The sequence below is a fragment of the Carcharodon carcharias genome, chromosome 5 (assembly GCF_017639515.1).
Source record: "Carcharodon carcharias isolate sCarCar2 chromosome 5, sCarCar2.pri, whole genome shotgun sequence".
NCBI classification, from domain to species: domain Eukaryota; kingdom Metazoa; phylum Chordata; class Chondrichthyes; order Lamniformes; family Lamnidae; genus Carcharodon; species Carcharodon carcharias.
The window spans coordinates 105,191,985-105,210,296 of NC_054471.1; the positions used below are offsets into that span (position 1 = coordinate 105,191,985).

General features: G+C 47.3%; 1 pseudogene; it reads left to right on the forward strand.

Moving 5' to 3' along the window:
• The first annotated feature begins 10,347 nt into the window (after positions 1–10,347).
• On the forward strand, positions 10,348–10,466 carry LOC121278483 (annotated as a pseudogene).
• Positions 10,467–18,312: the final 7,846 nt, after the last annotated feature.

The following is an 18,312-nucleotide window of genomic DNA, read 5'->3' on the forward strand; positions in this document are numbered from 1 at the left end:
GTAGATTCTGTCCACCCATTACTTGTATATACTTGCACCTGCCTTGTAATAGTCCTTCCATGGTGTAACCTTTGGGTTAGTCCAAGATATCTCTATAGAACACTTCAACTGGGGTAGAAGACTATATATAGATAATGCTCACTAGGATCAAAGTACAGTATATCTAATCTGTACCCTGCTGTTTGCCGACTAACTACAAGTCCTGGGGCCACTACATCACATCAAGTACTGATTGACAGTAGTTTAAGATAAGGACCCTTAAAGGTGCATGTACATCATATCACAACATTCGCTTTTTTCTAACTAAAAGTTTACCTTTAAAGAATCAAACTATTAACATGGCAGCAAAAGAAATAGCATTGTGTCTGAATATATCCTTATACGAAGCAATAAATGTGTAAGTCTCTGAAACCTAACAGTGGCTTACTTATCCATCCACACTTGGTCATGGTGATCTTTGCTGGGGCTGCTGGACGTTTCCAGAATGCAAGCTATGGGTGCTTTTTTTGTGTTGGGTCTTAGACCGTGCTCTGGTCACAATAAGGTGTTTCTGGTTGTGGCATTGTTCTGATTTAGCATCTAATCTGAAACAGAGTTAACATTTCGAGTCCGTCTAACTCTTAACCAGAAGCATTCAGAAACATTAATAAAAACAAAAAAACTGCGGATGCTGGAAATCCAAAACAAGAACAGAATTACCTGGAAAAACTCAGTAGGTCTGGCAGCATCGGTGGAGAAGAAAAGAGTTGACGTTTCGATTCCTCATGACCCTTCGACAGAACTTGAGTTCGAGTCCAGGAAAGAGCTGAAATATAAGCTGGTTTAAGGTGTGTGTGTGGGGGGCGGAGAGATAGAGAGACAGAGAGGTGGAGGGGGGGCGGGTGTGGTTGTAGGGACAAACAAGCAGTGATAGAAGCAGATCATCAAAAGATGTCAACGACAATAGTACAATAGAACACATAGGTGTTAAAGTTAAAGTTGGTGATATTATCTAAACGAATGTGCTAATTAAGAATGGATGGTAGGGCACTCAAGGTATAGCTCTAGTGGGGTTTTTTTTTTATAATAGAAATAGGTGGGAAAAGGAAAATCTTTATAATTTATTGGAAAAAAAAAGGAAGGGGGAAACAGAAAGGGGGTGGGGATGGGGGAGGGAGCTCACGACCTAAAGTTGTTGAATTCAATATTCAGTCTGGAAGGCTGTAAAGTCCCTAGTCGGAAGATGAGGTGTTGTTCCTCCAGTTTGCGTTGGGCTTCACTGGAACAATGCAGCAAGCCAAGGACAGACATGTGGGCAAGAGAGCAGGGTGGAGTGTTAAAATGGCAAGCGACAGGGAGGCTTGGGTCATTCTTGCGGACAGACCGCAGGTGTTCTGCAAAGCGGTCGCCCAGTTTACATTTGGTCTCTCCAATGTAGAGGAGACCACATTGGGAGCAACGAATGCAGTAGACTAAGTTGGGGGAAATGCAAGTGAAAGGCTGCTTCACTTGAAAGGAGTGTTTGGGTCCTTGGACGGTGAGGAGAGAGGAAGTGAAGGGGCAGGTGTTGCATCTTTTGCGTGAGCATGGGGTTGTGCCATAGGAGGGGGTTGAGGAGTAGGGGGTGATGGAGGAGTGGACCAGGGTGTCCCGGAGGGAGCGATCCCTACGGAATGCCGATAAGGGGGTGAAGGGAAGATGTGTTTGGTGGTGGCATCATGCTGGAGTTGGCGGAAATGGCGGAGGATGATCCTTTGAATGCGGAGGCTGGTGGGGTGATAAGTGAGGACAAGGGGGACCCTATCATGTTTCTGGGAGGGAGGAGAAGGCGTGAGGGCGGATGCGCGGGAGATGGGCCGGACACGGTTGAGGGCCCTGTCAACGACCGTAGGTGGAAAACATCGGTTAAGGAAGAAGGAGGACATGTCAGAGGAACTGTTTTTGAATGTAGCATCATCGGAACAGATGCGACGGAGGCGAAGGAACTGAGAGAATGGGATGGAGTCCTTACAGGAAGCGGGGTGTGAGGAGCTGTAGTCGAGATAGCTGTGGGAGTCGGTGGGTTTGTAATGGATATTGGTGGACAGTCTATCACCAGAGATTGAGACAGAGAGGTCAAGGAAGGGAAGGGAAGTGTCAGAGATGGACCACGTGAAAATGATGGAGGGGTGGAGATTGGAAGCAAAATTAATAAATTTTTCCAAGTCCTGACGAGAGCATGAAGCGGCACCGAAGTAATCATCGATGTACCGGAGAAAGAGTTGTGGAAGGGGGCCGGAGTAGGACTGCAACAAGGAATGTTCCACATACCCCATAAAGAGACAGGCATAGCTGGGGCCCATGCGGGTACCCATAGCCACACCTTTTATTTGGAGGAAGTGAGAGGAGTTGAAGGAGAAATTGTTCAGCGTGAGAACAAGTTCAGCCAGACGGAGGAGAGTAGTGGTGGATGGGGATTGTTCGGGCCTCTGTTCGAGGAAGAAGCTAAGGGCCCTCAGACCATCCTGGTGGGGGATGGAGGTGTAGAGGGATTGGACGTCCATGGTGAAGAGGAAGCGGTAGGGGCCAGGGAACTGGAAATTGTTGATGTGACGTAAGGTGTCAGAGGAATCACGGATGTAGGTGGGAAGGGACTGGACAAGGGGAGAGAGAAGGGAGTCAAGATAACGAGAAATGAGTTCTGTGGGGCAGGAGCAAGCTGAGACAATCGGTCTACCGGGGCAGTTCTGTTTGTGGATTTTGGGTAGGAGATAGAAGCGGGCCGTCCGAGGTTGGGCGACTATCAGGTTGGAAGCTGTGGGAGGGAGATCCCCAGAGGAGATGAGGTCAGTGACAGTCCTGGAAACAGTGGCTTGATGTTCAGTGGTGGGGTCATGGTCCAGGGAGAGGTAGGAGGAAGTGTCTGCGAGTTGACGCTCAGCCTCCGCGAGGTAGAAGTCAGTGCGCCAGACAACAACAGCACCACCGTTGTCAGCGGGTTTGATGACAATGTCAGGGTTGGACCTGAGAGAATAGAGTGCAGTAAGTTCAGAGAGAGACAGGTTAGAATGGGTGAGAGGAGCAGAGAAATTGAGACGACTAATGTCGCGCCGACAGTTCTCAATGAAAAGATCGAGAGAAGGTAAGAATCCAAAGGGAGGGGTCCAGGTGGAGGGAGAATATTGGAGATGGGTAAAAGGATCCGTTGAACTGGGAGAGGACTCCTGCCCAAAGAAGTGAGCCCGGAGACGAAGACGGCGGAAGAAGAGTTCAGTATCATGCCGAGCCCGAAATTCATTGAGGTGAGGGCGTAAAGGTATGAAACTAAGTCCTTTGCTGAGCACTGAACGTTCAGCATCGGAGAGGGGAAGGTCAGGGGGTATAGTGAATACATGGCTGGGGTTGGGACTGGAAGAAAGGGCGGGGACGGAGGGACAGGCAGGGGTGGAGGGTCCTAGATGGGTGTTGGTATCGATGAGTTGTTGGAGCTTGCGTTCCTTAGCACTTGAGAGAAAGAGAAAAAGTTTCTTGTTGAGGCGTCGGATGAGCCGAAGGATAAAATGAAACTGGGGGCACGCGCAGCTTTGAAAAAGGGTACGGCGGTGCTGCTGGAGGGAGAGGTCGAGTGTGTTCATATGGCGGCGCATGGCACTGAGAGTGGATTTCAGAATGTGACGGGAACAGCAGTCCGAGAAACGTTTTATGTCCCGGAGATACCTGTAATCCTGGGTGGGTTCGAAACATGAGGGGTGGAATTTCAGTTGAACTCCACGTGGGGTAAGTCGGAGACGGAGACAGTCACTGAGAAAGGAGATATGGCTGTGAAAGCGGGTTTTAGTAAACACCTTGTCAAACACTAGGAGGTAAATGGAAAGCAATGAAGGTGAACAAGGCAACAGAGAGATACAGAAATCTTGTCGCAGAGACAAGATCTTGACTCCCTTCTCTCCCTTCTCTCTCCCCTTGTCCAGTCCCTTCCCACCTACATCCATGATTCCTCTGACACCTTACGTCACATCAACAATTTCCAGTTCCCTGGCCCCTACCGCTTCCTCTTCACCATGGACGTCCAATCCCTCTACACCTCCATCCCCCACCAGGATGGTCTGAGGGCCCTTAGCTTCTTCCTCGAACAGAGGCCCGAACAATCCCTATCCACCACTACTCTCCTCCGTCTGGCTGAACTTGTTCTCACGCTGAACAATTTCTCCTTCAACTCCTCTCACTTCCTCCAAATAAAAGGTGTGGCTATGGGTACCCGCATGGGCCCCAGCTATACCTGTCTCTTTATGGGGTATGTGGAACATTCCTTGTTGCAGTCCTACTCCGGCCCCCTTCCACAACTCTTTCTCCGGTACATCGATGATTACTTCGGTGCTGCTTCATGCTCTCGTCAGGACTTGGAAAAATTTATTAATTTTGCTTCCAATCTCCACCCCTCCATCATTTTCACGTGGTCCATCTCTGACACTTCCCTTCCCTTCCTTGACCTCTCTGTCTCAATCTCTGGTGATAGACTGTCCACCAATATCCATTACAAACCTACCAACTCCCACAGCTATCTCGACTACAGCTCCTCACACCCCGCTTCCTGTAAGGACTCCATCCCATTCTCTCAGTTCCTTCGCCTCCGTCGCATCTGTTCCGATGATGCTACATTCAAAAACAGTTCCTCTGACATGTCCTCCTTCTTCCTTAACCGATGTTTTCCACCTACGGTCGTTGACAGGGCCCTCAACCGTGTCCGGCCCATCTCCCGCGCATCCGCCCTCACGCCTTCTCCTCCCTCCCAGAAACATGATAGGGTCCCCCTTGTCCTCACTTATCACCCCACCAGCCTCCGCATTCAAAGGATCATCCTCCGCCATTTCCGCCAACTCCAGCATGATGCCACCACCAAACACATCTTCCCTTCACCCCCTTATCGGCATTCCGTAGGGATCGCTCCCTCCGGGACACCCTGGTCCACTCCTCCATCACCCCCTACTCCTCAACCCCCTCCTATGGCACAACCCCATGCCCACGCAAAAGATGCAACACCTGCCCCTTCACTTCCTCTCTCCTCACCGTCCAAGGACCCAAACACTCCTTTCAAGTGAAGCAGCCTTTCACTTGCATTTCCCCCAACTTAGTCTACTGCATTCGTTGCTCCCAATGTGGTCTCCTCTACATTGGAGAGACCAAACGTAAACTGGGCGACCGCTTTGCAGAACACCTGCGGTCTGTCCGCAAGAATGACCCAAGCCTCCCTGTCGCTTGCCATTTTAACACTCCACCCTGCTCTCTTGCCCACATGTCTGTCCTTGGCTTGCTGCATTGTTCCAGTGAAGCCCAACGCAAACTGGAGGAACAACACCTCATCTTCCGACTAGGGACTTTACAGCCTTCCGGCCTGAATATTGAATTCAACAACTTTAGGTCGTGAGCTCCCTCCCCCATCCCCACCCCCTTTCTGTTTCCCCCTTCCTTTTTTTTCCAATAAATTATAAAGATTTTCCTTTTCCCACCTATTTCCATTATAAAAAAAAACCCCACTAGAGCTATACCTTGAGTGCCCTACCATCCATTCTTAATTAGCACATTCGTTTAGATAATATCACCAACTTTAACTTTAACACCTATGTGTTCTATTGTACTATTGTCGTTGACATCTTTTGATGATCTGCTTCTATCACTGCTTGTTTGTCCCTACAACCACACCCGCCCCCCCTCCACCTCTCTGTCTCTCTATCTCTCCGCCCCCCACACACACACCCTAAACCAGCTTATATTTCAGCTCTTTCCTGGACTCGAACTCAAGTTCTGTCGAAGGGTCATGAGGACTCGAAACGTCAACTCTTTTCTTCTCCGCCGATGCTGCCAGACCTACTGAGTTTTTCCAGGTAATTCTGTTTTTGTTTCAGAAACATTAACCCTGTTTCTCTCTCCACAGATGCTGCCAGACCTGCTGAGTTTTACCGGCATTTCCTGTTTTTATTTCAGATTTCCAGCAACCACAGTATTTTGCTTGATGGTACCTGGAATCCAGTAGAAATCCTCAGCACATTCCCAGAACCAAGATTGTATCAAATACGCACACCAAACGGCATGACAGTGTGGCTATAGATGCTAAATCAGAACAATGCCATAACCAGAAACACCAAGTAACATTATTGTGACCAGAACACAGTCTAAGACCCAACACAAAAAAACTGCCACTTATTCAGAAGTGTTCAGAAACGTTAACTCTGTTTTTCTCCCCACAGATTTTACCATCAGTTGGGTGTTATAGTCAAACCTTCAGCCCGGTGTTCAGGTTGGGTAATTCGTTACCTATGTGCCAGTCATGGGCATCTTTCATCTTCCCCTGTTTTTCGAGTAGTGCATCACATACTCCTGGGGGTGTGGGCGAATGATGACTGGGAAGGTTTGTCCCCACCTGTCTGCTGAAAAGCAGCTCTGCATTAGTTCCACAGTACGAAGTTTGCAAGTTCAGAAGAGATATACAAACAATGTTGTGTAGCCTGTTGGCTGATGATCTGCGTTGCAGAGTTAGTTGGCCTTCTCCCAGTGTAAGAACAGGGTTTCCAATGGTGTTCCTTGTGGTCTCTGGTCCTTACCATTGTATTGATGATAATATGCATCTTAACCAAGGACAGGTCCCTGCCCACCTGTAGGCCTGCAACCACTGGATCTGTGATGCCCACAATATAAAATACCTGGGGCGACCAGGGTGAGCTTCGGTAGCAACACTTAAATGTAACAGATCTGAGGGATGGAGTCTCCAGGCCATTGTACACAGTAAGTTTGACACTGATTGGTTGAATCATCACTTGCCACTTCTGTGCATCTCTTACACCAATTGAGCTGGGCTTATGTACTGTAAACTTCTACCTCCGGTGTTGGCCCCCTCACTGCCAAGATTAAGGATGAAGTGTCCTCTCTATTTTTTTTTTTTGCTGAATAGTCTGGACAGGATTTGGAGACACAGACTTGCCCAGAATTTGTATCTCCCTCTTGGCCTATGGTCTGAATTCAGAGGGAGGGCAGGAGCCTCTATGCCTGGAGCCCACATGATTACAGGAGTTGATGGAAGGTGCTTTCTTAAATAGATCACCAGCCATCTATCGGACTCTACTTGAGTTGTCTTTGACTTTCCTGTGCGAGACTCACAAAGCAGTGGGTGCTGTGTGATCTGGTTGGTGGTTGCCAGGGCGTGTCCACAAACCATTGGGCTTGTATATCGGATTTTTGGGGGCCAAAGTTTGTCTGAGGTCCCCCGTAGTTCAGCCTAGGGCGATAGGTTGCCTAGTTGCCATGTGTGATTATGAAGAGGCACTATAGGATGTTTTGGTGATGCAGAGGCTGTTTAATGGCAGGGGGGGCTTATGCACTCCACTCTCTTTTTGCAGGAGGTTAGCCAGTGGCCGTGGATCATGCAACTGCATTTAATACATGGCATCACCCTGTGGTAAAACCACCAACACATTGCAGTGTCTTAAAATTCTTGGGTATCTGTAAGGAGAAAGGCACAAGGCTAAGATTGTGGTGAGGGGTGGTGGGTGGGGGGGTGCAGGGATGGTGGTTAGCAAGAGGTGCATGCTTACACGATCAGCAGCTTAGAAGTAGTACGGATTGTGGGATGGAAGAAGGATGATTAGGTATGAGGGTACTGACATCTTTAATGGATTCAGCTCCACGATTGGCACAGCCTCAGTAATGGACAATCCAATAACGGTGAGCATTGTATCCTCCATGAAGATGAGAGCATGCAGGCATACCACTTGCTTTTAGGTTAGTTCCTGCTGTCTCCTTTTGTCAGCCATATTCTTCTAGAACAGAGAGGAATGTGTGTCAGTGAGTGTTATGAAATATGCTTAGGTTTTTATGTGATGTGGCTACATGGTTGAATAGCTGACAGCACGTACAAGATGTGAGTTGTGGGTGTGAGACTTGCAGCAGTGCTAGGTGCTTGAGTGTGAGGTGAAGCATGTGAATGTTAGGTATGAATCCTGGTCGATGAAGATTGTAGGTAGTTGAATGATGGGGATGTCGTGTTTTGACCAGTGTCTGAGGCTAGTGATGCAGTTGTTGAGACATGGCATTTGAAGATACATTCATTGACCTTGATTAATCTTCTTGCAGCACTGCATCAAGGTTTTTGGGGGGGGTTTTTTGGCTATCTGTTCTGCTCATGTCTCTGAAGGATGTCCTTCCCCCCTGAAGACAAAGGAGATCTCTCCTTTTATCGCCCCCTCCACCAAGATCTCCAATGTGCCATTCGAGAACTTAGGGCACCTGCTTCCTCCTAATGTTCAGCCAACCTTCACTCTTTCCCAGGTCAGATACAGTTGCAGAACAGTTCCCAGCACCTGCTCCAGCTATAATGCACCCTTCCTTTAAGAGATGTACTTCAGCTTTAAGTAGTGCAAGGTACTAACAACACTGGGGCCCTGCTGATTCATGCAACCAATGAACAAGATGGTTAGCATTGGCTGCACGCAGAAATCTTTATACTAAGCAGGTAGGATGAAGTTGGCTTGCTTCCTATGTTATACTGAACAAAAAGGTCAATTATTCATCACATCAGCACATGCACTTTCATGGGCTAACCAACTAGGAACACTTCCCTACGGGATCTGCCCTTTTCACGAATCTTTTCTCTTGAGATTACAGAGGTAAATGATTGCATCATGAATTTGAACTATAAAAGGCTGACATAAAAGGACTAGTGGGCATTTCAGTGCTTAGACCATGCCATTTGTACATTCATTGCCAGTAATTTCTGTGATATGTGGTATGATCAATTTTCACTTTGAGAGCTGCCAGGTGCTGATGCTCAAATTAATGACTATACCAATTAGACTGATTGAAGCGTACACTCATTCCCCATTTGCTAAAGTAGTAGGCAAGTATTCAATTCTTTGGACTTCAATTTGAAGCTGGCATTGTATAAGTGTAGCTTGCTGCTTAGTTTCAGCACTGGTCAGTTACAGTGAAGATTGCAGATGGCTTTCATTTGGAAGATGAATGGATTCTGTGCAGTGCTTTCTTTACACTTGTTGGAGAGCATGAAGAAGATCAGCACAATGTAAGATGGCAAGCAAACGGTATGTAGTGTCCTCAACCCAGTACTAAGCACAGCACCTTGCCAACCTATGCAGATCTGGGCAGGGAGAAGCACACAAAATGGAGTTCAGCTGTTGAACTGAATTGAGTTGAATGTTCAGCTGAAAATGATTTTAGTTAATGCAAGTGAAGCTAACCTTCATCCAAACTTTTAGTCGTAAAATCTTCTTACCTAAAGGCCATAAACAAAGCTGTAAGACACATTGAGGGAATTGCACCTGAAAGGTTTGTATTTATACTAAAAGCTCCCATTATCCTTAACTCAAACCACTCAGGTAACGTCTGTTGTGTTAAAAAATATATTCTTGAGAAATGAAAGATCAGCAGGGATGGCTGTGAGAATTGAAAACACAACGCTTGTCTTGCTGCCAGAAATACTATGGTCCGGTATCTCACTGATAGCCCAGGAGGAAAAATGCAGTTTGGATCAGTGTTCTTATTTCCCAGTTTTTACTGTTTTTTCCTTCTGGGTACTGAACTCCATTTTAGTAAGGAGTTAAAGGAGGGAATTAATAAGTGGTCTTGTTTCTGGGTACCAAAGTAGTCTGGAGTCCAAACACTTGGCACTGTCAATGGTTTGAAAATGACTGAAACTCTCAACATCTATGATACTACAAGCTTCCAGGCCACTACAGCAGTCAATTTGCAATGCACAAATCTAACATGCATGATTATGCTGCATGATACATAATTTTAATTGATGGTGAATCTTGAGGGCCCAATACAAATGCAGTGATTTCAAGGAGCCTATATTGTAAAATTGACCTTAAGTCCTATTAGAGGTGAGGATAGGGTTAATGACCACGAATTCAGTGCTCATTAAGTAGAAATTAGATGGGTGCAATATCTACTTATCACATCGATACTTGTTAATGACAGTGACACTGCTGAACTGAGCAGGACAACTTACAATGAAATAGAACAGTTAATTACAGCAAACTGATCGAAACCAGACAGGTAATCACAGTGGGACTAGAAAAAGTTCTAATATAGCTACGCTGAGGGCTTGGCCTAAATAGCCAAGTGGTTATGGTACTGGGCTTGCAACCTCAAGGTCAAAAGTTCAAATCTCACAATGGCAAACAATGTAACTTCATCTGAATAGGAACAGATGGAAACATGTTTGTACTTGAAAGAGTTATAGCTAAGATGAGAGCTTGGCCTAAATAGCCAAGTGGTTATGGTACTGGGTTTGTAACCCCAAGATCAAGAGTTCAATTCTCACAATGGCAAACTATGAAACAATGTAACTTCATCTGAAACAGATGGAAATGGGCTTATGCCTACGGCCATACTAGTCTGAAAACGCCCGATCTCGTCTGATCTGGGAAGCTAAGCAGACTCAGGCCTGGTTAGTACTTGGATGCGAGACTGCCTGGGAATAACAGGTGCAGTAGGCTTTGCTTGGCCTAAATAGCCAAGTGGTTATGGTACTGGGTTTGTAACCCCACGATCAAGAGTTCAAATCTCACAATGGCAAACTATGAAACAATGTAATTTTTAAGTCTGGAAAGTGGTCGCCTCGCAACGCAGCTCTCCCCCGTCAGGAGTAGCGGCTATCGTCAGAGAGCCGCTGCTCAGGAATCCGCCCCTCCGTCCTTTTCAGTGGTTGGCGGAGAGGAGGGCTGTGGCCGCAGGGGTGACCAGAATCGGGGACGTGCTGGGTGGCGGAGAACTGGGCTGGATGCTCCCGCAGGAGTTGGCGCGACGCGCGTCTGTGAGTGTCCAGGTCGCAGCCGATGCCATCCAAGACCTGAGAACGGTCGTGCTCGGACCCGACGTTATTTTGGGTCTTGAGGCGGCCCAGGTGCGCGGTGGTCTTCCGTCTGAGCGTTCCCCTGTTCGGACGGAATTCCACATTGGCCCCAAGCCCCGAACCCTCCCTCGGGTGCTGGTGCCCCGCAATATGAGCCGCCTCGGGGACATGCCCTCTGTGCCTTTTGGCACGGCAAAGAGGAGCTTTTTGTACGGACTGCTGCTGCACACCTTCCATTTTCTCGCCCTTGTCCGTCGACCGGACACGCCCTGGCGTGCCTTGTTGCCGTCCGGCGGCGGAAGCCCCCGATGGGAGGCCCTCTACGGAGGTGTCCTCCCCCTTTCTATCGGAGACCTGGGTTGGAGGGTGTTGCATGCAGCAGTCCCTTATAATAAGAGGATGCATTGGTTCGCGGACTCTCAGGACATGTGCCCTTTTTGCGGTCTTGTGGAGTCCGTGGACCATGTATACATAGGGTGTTGTAGGCTGCACTCCCTTTTTAGTTATTTGAAAAACCTTTTATTGATGTTTTGTTTGCACTTCAGCCCCACGCTCCTGATCTATGAGCACCCGGTGCGGAAGGGGGTCGGGAAGGAGGAGGACCTCCTCGTGAACCTGCTCCTGGGCCTGGCCAAGTTGGCCATTAACAGGTCCAGGCAGCGGGCGATCGACGGGGGAGTCCCGCCCGATTGTTTGTCCCTCTTCCGCGGCTACGTTCGCTGCCGGATGTCCCTGGAGAAGGAGCACGCGGTGTCTGCTGGCACTCTCGAGGCCTTCCGTGCTCGGTGGGCACCGCGGGGACTGGGGTGTTTTGTTGATCCCTTTAATCACATTTTGATTTAAAGTTTGTAAGTTTCCTTTAAACTTTGTTCTTGGTTTTACAGCTGACCTGAATTAGGGGCTGTGCCTGATTTATCCCAATTTTGTTGATTTGGTTTTCATTTAAAAGATTATCAAGAGTTCAAATCTCTCAATGGCAAACTCTGAAACAATGTAACTTTATCTGAAACAGATGGAAACGGGTTTGTACTCGAAAGAGTTACAATGAAATAGAACAGTTAATTACAGCAAACTGATCGAAACCAGACAGGTAATCACAGTGGGACTAGAAAAAGTTCTAATATAGCTACGCTGAGGGCTTGGCCTAAATAGCCAAGTGGTTATGGTACTGGGCTTGCAACCTCAAGGTCAAAAGTTCAAATCTCACAATGGCAAACAATGTAACTTCATCTGAATAGGAACAGATGGAAACATGTTTGTACTTGAAAGAGTTATAGCTAAGATGAGAGCTTGGCCTAAATAGCCAAGTGGTTATGGTAGTGGGCTTGTAACCCCAAGATCAAGAGTTCAAATCTCACAATGGCAAACTGTGAAACATGTAACTTCATCTGAAACAGATGGAAACAGGTTTGTACTCGAAAGAGTATCAAGAGTTCAAATCTCACAATGGCAAACTATGCAACAATGTAACTTCATCTAAAGCAGATAGAAACAGGTTTGTACTCAAAAGAGTTACATCTTGCTTGGCCTAAATAGCCAAGTGGTTATGGTACTGGGCTTGTAACCTCAAGATCAAGTGTTTAAATCTCACAATGGCAAACTATGAAACAATGTAACTTCATCTGAAACAGATGGAAATGTGTTTGTACTCAAAAGAGTTATAGCTAAGCCAATGGAAGACAGCTTGGAAATATGCTAACCAACCAACTGTCTATCTTGGTATCCAACTAACCAATCACATGCAGAAGAAATGGCGCATGAGTTTTTCACAAACTGTCTTCTGTATATAAACCACTGAAAAAAGCCCACGAGCCAAGGGCTGCAAGAAACAGACAGGAGGGAAGAGTCCCAGTGAACCAAGCAGGTAGATCTCAGTCAAAGATCACTCCTAAGGGACCTACAGTCATCTCAGATTGACCACTTGAGGGGTAACTATGCTTTAATTGAAACTGCTTTGTTTAAAATTCTCAATAAAGCTGTTGGATTTAGTGTGGGATTGTGCCAATTGTAATTCTCATACTCTAAATCTAAGTGGTAAAATCACCAATATAAGAAAACACATAAAAAAAATTCCTTTGGACTATGAGCCAAAATATTTCCTGTAGACTTTTCTCTCCCTTTACACTAGGGTTATTTAATAGTCCATGTATAGTCTACTCCTTAGAATAGATTCTATTGTGTCCTCCTAAAACATCACATCTGCCCCCTATCAAAAGCTCTTCAAAATCCTCTAAAAATATTAATGCGTGCCAACAACTTTTCAAGCTGTCCATCAGCTTATCACCCCATTTGGCAGATTGTCAGTGTTTCAGAAGAAAGGACAGCTTTCAGTGGGATAGAAGGTTATTTGTAGGCAGCAATCAGACTAACTGGAAGGGAGCTATTAGAATCAACCAAATGATTGCCTTTTTTTCAAATTCTGGTTGCATACAAATTTGAGGCAGGAAAGTTTCAAGGTGAACTGATGGCTTCCAAGTGTCAGAGTTACAGGAAGCTGAATAATACACTGAGGACAGGTTCCGCATCCGGGAGGCAATGGCCTTTTGACTTCCAGGTCGGCCTTCGAAATGCGCCCAATAAATCATCAATCGTACTGGCTAATTTCCAGGATGGGTTTGAGGCCTTCATCCTGCCCAATCAGTGTCCGAGGTCATTGACTGTGACCCGGAATGAGGTCACAGCCAATACTTTAAAGGGCCCCCTGCACGGGACAGTATCTGGGGACCCAGTAAATATAGGATTGCTTCAAACTTTGCAGGATAATTTTGTCATTGAGCAGTTTGCTGTTTCTAAGGTAGGTGCATTCGTTTTTGAGTTCTGCTGCCTCCAGATCAGAGGTGGCTTTCCTTTTTAACCTGAACAAGTTCACCACTTCCTTGCATGAAGGAATTGTCTAGTTGTTGTGTTGCAGGCTTTCCTCCAGAGATGCCTGCGCCATTGGAGTGAAGAGACAGGTGGGGGAGAAGGGCCAAATCAGCCCTTAGATTCAACGAGCTCTCCTATGTGCAGTCCTTGACTCACGTGAGCAGCTGATGCCTACCCCTGAGAAGCCAGGCCAGGCACATGCAGCCTGGGAGGAGGTGGCTGAGGAGGTCAGCAGTGTTGGGCTCATCAGGAGGACATGGCCCAATGCAAGAAAGGCTCAAAGACCCCATGAGCGCAGCCAGGGTGAGTAAGGCCCCAGTATGTGCAATCTTGTGCCAGTGTGCTACAGGGCACACTCACGAATGCAGGAGGAAAGTGAGTTTGGCTGAACCTCAAAGACAGCATGATGCAACAAGGACACAGCTGTCAGGGACAATGTCATTGTGCTTTTAAAGCTTTGGTCCAGTTGTAAGGTGGGTGATTGGCAGAATATGCATATTGCAGATGAGCACAGCCTCCAAGACGGTGCACAATTTACTAATAAAGGGTAGGCGATATGCCATCAAATAATCTGAAATTATTAATGAGTGCATTCTTACACATCTTTTCAGGAGAAGCAAGCCCACAATGCCCACAAGTGAACTTGCACAGGTGGGGAGTTCCAAGCCTGGTCATACTGAGTCCTTTTGAAGAAGAGGTGCTGACACTCACAGACACATTTTCCTTCAGGACTATAGGCAGAGGTGAGGTTGGGGGAAGGCCTGGGTCTAGTGTGATGGCAAAGGGCTCAATCAGCTAGAAAAGGGCAAAGGGCAAGTGGAAGGTTAATGGAGCGTGTGCATGACTCAGTGAAGCTCACTAATATAGTTCAGGCATTGAAACCCTAACTGGTTTCATTATCTGAAGCTTCAGGTTTTCGTTCAAATGAGCATTATGTCTACAGAGTTTCATCTCTCATGTTGGACATGGGTGAGGTTGCTGAGCGTATTGTCATAGTGCTAATGTGGCAAGCTCTTGATGCCCTCTAACCCCCTTACTTAAGTCTTTTTGTCACAGGAGAAGCCTCTTCAGATCACCCTCTTCCTGATGCCATGCCATCGCTCCTGAGGAGGAGAAGGAAAACCCTCAGAGGATGCAGTGTCACATCCTCTCTCAGTGCCATTGCAGATAGTGGCACCTTGGCAGGAATAATTGCGTAGGACAGGGGACATGCACAGACTGTTGAGGGCACTTCACATTCGCACATGCAGTTACCAGAGAGTGTGGTGGAGCAGGTCTCAGGCAGTCAGAGGAGTGTCCGGGGTGATCCAGAGATTGATTCCAAGTTGGATGATGAGCCTGTAGAATCATCCGTAAGGTGCAAGGTCTGTGAAGATTTGGTAGGTGTGCCAAAAGGGTTGTGTGCCCTGGCACGGACTATGGAGGTGTCCATGCAGGTCATTCACACCACAATCACCCCTGCTTCAGAGCGCCAAGTTTCCTGTATAGACAGACCGGCAACTGTCCTGGAGGGGAAAGCTGAGCCTATCGCAGACGCAATCGTCAGGATGCACTATGATCTGCACACCATCGCCCTGGCTCTGCATTCAGGGGTCCAGAGCCAGGATGACAGGGGGACTGGGAGCATGGGCACAGATCCAACCCCTGGAACTTCAACAGCAGGGAGGACCAGATGGCCCTTGTGACAGAAGATGAACAGCAGCTGCTGCCATCTGGAAGCAACTCTCATGACACTTCTGATGGGGGCAGAATCTCCTCCACCCATCCGCCATTAACAGGGCCCTCGTGAATTGTCGTGACAGCTGAAGAGTCTCCTTCCCCACAGCAGGGGCCTTCTAAAGTGCTGGGCTGCTCAAGGCCACAGCCATATAGAGGAAACCCGCCGAGGTCATTAGGGAAAGAAAGATAGCAGATCAGGCACCTCCATCCAGTGCAGTAGCAAGCGAGCAGGGAGCATGGTGCTGGAGCACCTGTAAACACATTAAAAAAACTCCACAGTAGTCACCAAGAGGGACACACGGATGAGTTGCTTCTTGTGTTTTGTTAATATTCCTTTGATGTTTGTAAATATACCCACATCTCACACAGACGCTCATGCTGATGTTATAACACTGTGCTGTGGCTGTGGTACTTGTATCTGGAGGTAAAGGAAAGCTTGACAATAGTGATGCTATGCAGGAGGACCACACTTCTCTGATGCAGGGACATTTGAGACTATTGAAACCTCTGCCTTATTAAAGCATCCCTAATGTCACGGCCGTCCATGTGACCATGGCCAAGGCCTTCGACCTGAACGTCGCCATGTTTCCTCACCTCCTGCTCCCCCTCATCCTCTGAGGATTGGCTCTTGTCTCCAGTGCACTCATCCTCCAGATCATCCCCTCTTTGGATAGTGAGGTTATGGAGGGTGCAGCAAACCACAGCCATCAAGGACACATGTGGGGGGCGGGGGGAGTACTGAAATTTCCCTTCAGATCTGTCCAGGCATCTGAATCACATTCTCAGAAGACCAATGGTCTGCTCGACAATGACCCTGGCGTTTCCGTGACTCCCATTGTACCTCCTTCCATGGTACCTCCTTTCATTGTACCTCCTTTCTGCCTCAGCAGGCGTCATTAGCCATCTCTTCATAGATACCCCTTGTCACCAATGACCTATCCATTAAAGGAATCAGAGCCGATGTATAGGCCTGACACCTGTGAGTAGTGAAGGATGAAGGAGTTGTGACTGCTGCCCAGTTACCTGGTGCTGATGATGATCACACACTAGCTGGACATTCAGCGAGTTGAAGCCCTTCCTGTTGATGATGGTGCAGGGCTGTCCAGCAGGAACCTTTATTACAACGTGAATACAATCCCCACTCCCTGGGGAAACCTGCAATTGCAGCAAAACCTCAGGCTCTAATCGTTTGTCTCTGGATGTCCAATGTTAAGGAGGTATAATTGCCTGCCCTTTGGAACATTGCATCAGTGAAGACCTTGATGCAGTGGTGTGCAGCAAGCTGTGTGATGCCACTGAGGTATCCAGAGGCTGCCTGAAAGGAGCTTGTCATGAAGAAGTTGAGCACAACAGTAACCTTCAGAGCTACAGGCATCTGATGCCCCCCTATGCAGTTGGAGGAGATCTCCTCTGTGAGCATGTCACAACGATGTGGCTGTGGCCCTTGATAGCCTAAGCCTTCTCTTGCATTGAGTCTCTGAAACTTGCAGACAGCTCAATCTCTGCCTGTAGACTGTAGGGACTGCACAAGACCTTCTGTGCCCCTACTGAGGATGTTTGGTGCCCTCATGACCCTCAGGTTCTGGCACAGCTCTGGCCCCTTCACACATTACCAATGCATCCTGGACCTCCCACTCTGCCCTTCTTCCTCTCACTCCCACCCTCCTCTTCTCCTCCTCACTGGAGATTGTCTCCCATCAAGACCACAATGTCCATCTCTCCCAGACATTTTATTGCCCTGGGAGATGGCCAGGGATAAAATTAAGCACTCAGCAGCTGAGAAAAGGCCTCTAAATCATATGGTTTCAAAATGGATACTCTAATCATTCAAATAATCACTGCCCACAGTTACATATCAACTAACTACTAACCTGAGACTCAGGGCTCAACTGTAGCATTTTAGCCAACCCCAATAAGCTTCTTCTTTAAAAAAAAGCCATACATGGCATGAATGTGTCTCTAAAGGCGTATTATTGATTCACGCCGTAATCTGACAGTCAGTTGGGCCATTGACTACCTTAAATACCCTCTTAATTGACATCTACTTAACAAAGATGGAATTCTGAATTTTAAGCCTGCACCACCCCCCCCACCCCGCCCCCAGCTACATTATACAAAACTGGCATGATGGCGGGCGTCTCCGGTTGTGGGGAACACTTTGGGAGCATATTATTCTGCCCAGGCTACGTTTGCTGAATGCTGGAAATCTGAAATAAAAACAGCAAATGCTGGAGATACTCAGCAGGTCTGGCAGCATCTGGGGAGAGAGAAACAGAGTTAATGTTTCAAGTTGATGACCTTTGATTAAAAATGAAAAGAGTTAAAGATGCAACATGTGGAGATGTAAGATGTAGAGATTACATGCAAAAGGGTTGAGGGTGCAAAGCAAAGGGAGATGGTAAAGGGGAAAATCTAGAGGAGGAATAAATTGTGATAGCAGAATCATTACCATTGCCTGAACTTGTTATGATCTGAAATTGTTGAATTATTGTTGGGACCCGAAGGCTGTAATGTGCTGAATGGAAAGATGAGGGGCTGTTCCTCAAGCGTCTGTTGAGCTTCATTAGAACTCTGCAGGAGACCAAAGGCAGGGATCTCAGAGTTGGACAGGAGCAGAGGTCCTAGGCTAGCTCCTTCTCCAGTTACAACAATTACTGACAGCTGAGCTGTCTGTTGCCTATATGGTACAGGTACAGAGGTGATGTCTTTCATCTGTATTGCTTCTCCTGTGTTTGTTTTTAACTGAGCAGCCGTTTTCTCCAAACTCAATGGCTGGGTACCTTCTCTGAGGTATTTAAAGATGTGTTCTTCCATCATGCTGCTCGATGCTCCCTTGTCCACCTCCATGAGCAGAGGCTTTCCACTTACTTAAAGTGTAACAGTGATTGGTTCAGTTTTCCTGGCTT